We start from the raw sequence: 5071 nt of genomic DNA on the forward strand, positions 1-5071 counted from the left end.
TATATATATATATATATATTTGAAATTTGCCTAAACCTCAGAGCATATTAATGCTAAACTTGATGAATGGACTATGCATTCTTCTAATACTTTTAAAATTTATGTAACTACTATTTTCTAACCAAAAAGAAGAAAAGCTTAACTTTAACATTATTCACAGATAGTGTTTATTTTCTTTAATTAAGTAAACTATTTAAGTAACTTAATGGCTGTAATGTGTTGTAAAGACAGTAAGACAATAAAGAATTAATGCAAGTATAAAAGCAATCTTTGTAGCCTGGATTCTGTTGGCTGGTACAGAAGTGGACAAGACAGAAAGGAAATCTGGCTGGAGGGTGAAAAGAAAAGGAAGAAAGGAAAAGATAGAGAGATAGTAGCTTAAATAATTCATTGTGAATTCAAGGGAAAGTGATTTTATTGAAAGAACAGTGGTTAGATATCATTCAAAATTAATTTCCAAACAATTCTGTAATATCTAAAACTTTAAACTCACTTAAAATATTTTCTTCAAGAGAAACAACAAAGTCCAATATACGCCTTATAATCATGTGAGTGCTAGGTCAAAGTTGCAAACTAACTATGGGTTCATAGGGTAATTGTCATTTAAGATGATTCAAATGGTGTGCTCAGCAAACATATCTACTGAGTGACACTGTTGATTTTTAAGCTCTGAATAGGAATAAAGAAGAAAGACTGTGGGTGCCATGCAGTGCTTATCAAAACCAAAATATATTCTTTAATAACACAGAAAGATGACCTAAAACAAAATTAAAGAGCAATCCTTAGAATTTCTCCATAGGATTTCTTTTCAGGAAGGAGTCCCAAAGTTTTCATAATATTGCAGTATAATTCAATTTGACTGTTACTTAGCTGAAGCTACTTTTTAGTTACATGAAAGTTAGAATTCATAGGATGAGAAAAATATACTCATGGAAAGATACTTAATCTTTGCATGTTAATGCTGATCATTGACTCAGTAGCAAAAGGTAAGAAGTCAACAGGAGTAATGAATAGGCCTTTCTGTTCCAAAGTGAAATTTTAGCAACATGTTGCAGTGAGACTTACAAAATAATCAACAAGTCATTACCTTTGTATTTGAATTCTAACAAGGGTAAACATTATTAGTTCATTTGGGACCAAAAACATATGCATTATAATTATTTGAAATTGAATAGAATGCTTTTCTATGTTTGCACTCTTCCAGTAGCTTAACAAAATTTACCATGTTCATGTTCCCATCATGGAAATCTGTGCTATATAAATTTTTCATTTGTGCTTTTAAATGCCCTAATCAATATTTGACTAATTAGGATCTCCTTCTTACATTCAGTCTTTAAACAATGAGAAGATTATGTGGGGAGAATAAAAGAAATTGTATTTCAGATTCTGAACATTTCTCTGCTTTCTTGGCTTAAAAACAGAAAGGAAAAAACAATACACTTTCTACTAGTTGGAATATGCTTCATAATCAGCCACATATTGTTTGAACTCCTTAAGGAAAGATAAAAATATGCTCTGCATTATAAGGTTGACTGGATTCTAAATCACCTATAAAATCAAGTAAATAAATCACATAAAACTACAAACTATCCTAAGTCTTAAATCTATTAATACCAAATTATGCATTTGATGTTTAAGTTTTATCATTGTTTGGACAGTTTTCTGTTTAACCTAATGAGAAATTACTAGTTCCCTCCTTTCTCTTTCTAAAAATTAAATTAACATTAAAAATTAACATTTAAATATAAATTGTTTTTGCATACCTAAAAATACTTTTTACCAGAAATAAAATCTCAATCTAATGAAACCTTACAATAATACATCACAGAAACTTTTCACTCACAGTTTTGGCATACTTTGTTTCTTCATAATTTTTACCTATATTTTTTGTTAATATTTGGGAAGATCCTATCCCTGAGGAAAATAAAATCTTCCTCAGTTATATTTGAAACTATTAACAACATTTCTATGTATAATTCTATCCCATTAATTTACAACTTTTTTTTTCCATGTAGCACTAGAAAAGGCTTTCTTTCATCCCTCTCATTAGATCAAATTAAAAAGATAATGAAGAATTTGGCAGAATGTAACCACAGATAAATCTGTCATGTTTTATTTTCATTGTGTATCATATTATTATCAATAAAACTTGAAATCACTTCCTTTAAGCAAAAAACAATTATAATTTATAATTACCTTTTACAAAATAAGATTTTTAGTATGTGTAATATATCATTATCTGATTTCTTTAACAATATACTGTACAAAATTTTCCTACCTTTAAGTTTTGTGTAAGTAACACTTTGGAATTTTTTATGTGTTTGAAAACTGATTAAGAAATTATTTTGTGAATTTAGGGGCGCCAGTGTGGCTCAGTTGGTTAAGCATCCAACTTCGGCTCAGGTCATGATCTCACGGTTCGTGGGTTTGAGCCCCACGTTGGACTCTGCACTGACAGCTAGCTCAGAGCCTGGAGCCTGTTTCGGATTCTGTGTCTCCCTCTCTCTCTGACCCTCCCCTGCTCACGCTGTCTCTCTCTCTCTCTCAGNTCTGTGTCTCCCTCTCTCTCTGACCCACACCTGCTCACGCTGTCTCTCTCTCTCTCTCAGAAATAAACAAAATATTAAAAAAAAACAAAGAAATTATTTTGTGAATTTAAAATAATTTATTTAACACACAATTGTTGGTAGCTTGTCACTGCTCGTGGGATAAATACATGTAAAACAATTTTTGAGAACATATAAAACTGGTAATATAGCAGGGTGCTGTCTCAGTTTGGATTTGGGGAAAGGACTTATATCTATCTTTTTTTGTCAGAGTATATTTATATACTAAATATAAATATATATATTTCTATATACTATGGCCCACGATTTGTCCCTAAAATTGTCAAAGTTTGCTTACCAACTGGATAGTTTCTTTACAAAAATATTTAATGTGGTATCATTAGTAAGTTAGTAGCTCTAAAATTTGCTCATAGCAAAACCACAAAAAAAGTTAAATTTTATTAAATATTATCCATCTAATGATGACTTAGATTTGAAAATCTATTGACTCTTTCAATTTCCATGTATTGTCCTTAACTTTTATTTTTGTTATTTCCCAAAATCATGCTACTTAGGAATTTGTTCTACATCAGAAGCCACTGGAGGTCCTGAATTGCCAAGCTCCAATTCATCATCCATGCACTCCCTGACTTACAGACCCTACTTACCTCAGAACAAGTGCAGTGCTTTATAAATGGAGGAGGAAAGACATAGATGGACATAGACATAGAAAGACACAGATGGACAAAGACAGTGCCATCCTACAACACACAATCATATAAATGCAGTCCTGATTGGTTCCTTTTCCAGGACTATTAATGATGATGTTGGTAAAACAATACTGGCAAGGTTTCATATTATTCCCATAAAAATATTTATGACCACCAATGTGCTTTTCTTTGTGCAGTAGGCACTTCTGAAAGTTTTCTACAGTTTGAGCTAGCACTCTGATGTTGGTCATACTTTTAATTTTTTATAAATTCATATTTTTTGCATATTAGATATATTTATTGCAGTTATTATTTAAGTCATAAGTCCTTCAGGAGGAAAGAGAAAGAAAAAAGATATATGTCAGGACAGAATAGGTTATGTTGGGTTGACAAACCCCAAAGCTCAGTATCCTGTCATAACCTCATAATTACTATCAGTGAGAAATTTAAACTTCATAGACATATAAAGTATTTTAGTGTCTGTAATGCTCCAAGGCAGATACCGGACAAGTGTGTGATACCCCCAGGGATCCAAGCCAACATGACTTTGTGTCTCTACCATCTGGACACGAGTCTCAGTGTGCAGCTACAGGGCAGAGAGAAACTGAATAACTAAGGGTACGGTACGTCCCTGACTCTGCCCACAAGTCACAGGTACCTCCCCAATTGCATCTGAATGTGGAAATCACATTTCAGCATAATGTAGTCTGACTAACTCAAGACATTTGGAAAGTCTACTTTCATGTGTACTCAACAAAGAGTACTAATGTTTTAGGAAAAATTTATTTTAGAAAGATTTCCAGGACACAGACAGAAATAGGGTATGCAGGGATTTTAAGAATGACTTTAAGAAAGGCAAGTTTGAAATTTCCCTGGCAGTCACCCACACACATTTGTGTATATTTTATTAAAATAAACAATGTTTAACTTATCATTTTTCAAAGTAGTATAGTCAACAGGCAAGATAGGTAGGGGCATGAAATGTAAGATGAAATTAATCAGTTGTGACCTTAAAGCATGACACATTATCTAATTTTTTTTTGTGTCACCACTCCATCAACCAAGGTATAGCAATAATAATTCAGTAATCATTTCTATTTCCCTGACATATGCTATTACATATGGATGAGGAACGTCTTCCATGGCTGCATTCCAAAACTAAAATGTTATCGGTGGTATTTTCAAACTCAACTACGTTACCAAGATGGGAAATTCCATGGTTTGTACAGGAAACACTGCCTTACTGTCCTGGGTTATGCTCCATGTCAGAATCATTTTATCTCATTTAAGAAAGAGTTAACCTTGAGGAAAAGCACACTAAACGTTTTTTTATATAAAAAAAAACTTGCATGGGTAGAGATTTGTCTGCTTTTGAATAACTATTAAAATTTTCTAGCCACTTATTTCAGTTTTATTGTATTTTCAGTTACAAATGAATTCTCCTCTTAAACATGCATATAAATTCCCAGCATAGATTAAAGAGGAAGACATGAGCCATTTGCTACTGTGAAAAGTAATATTACAACTAAGATTTTTATCACCCTCTCAGTCCTTAGGATAGTTCTACTATATGAGATTCTATATTTTTAAAAAGTAAGAGTCTTAAACAAAAAAGCAGATTATTCAAGGAAACTTTATATTTCTTGATACATTTTTGGGATGTTAGCAGTTTTGAGCTATTACTTAACAATGACTTCTTAAAATTATGTTGAAAGCAGAAATTATCCCTAAAGATTTATAAAGATAGCTAATCCAATAAAAAAAAAATCTACATTCTTGTGAGCCTACTTTGCATGTAGCTTTGTCCTAACAGTA

At 32.0% G+C, this 5071-nt stretch overlaps 1 protein-coding gene across 1 annotated transcript in view; it reads right to left on the reverse strand.

Moving 5' to 3' along the window:
- KCND2 (potassium voltage-gated channel subfamily D member 2) overlaps positions 1–5071 on the reverse strand; it is a 494824-nt gene that overhangs the window by 378389 nt on the left and 111364 nt on the right. The window lies entirely within an intron of this gene.

The sequence above is a fragment of the Crocuta crocuta genome, unplaced genomic scaffold, assembly GCF_008692635.1.
Source record: "Crocuta crocuta isolate KB4526 unplaced genomic scaffold, BGI_CrCroc_1.0 scaffold16, whole genome shotgun sequence".
Taxonomy (NCBI): Eukaryota; Metazoa; Chordata; class Mammalia; order Carnivora; family Hyaenidae; genus Crocuta; species Crocuta crocuta.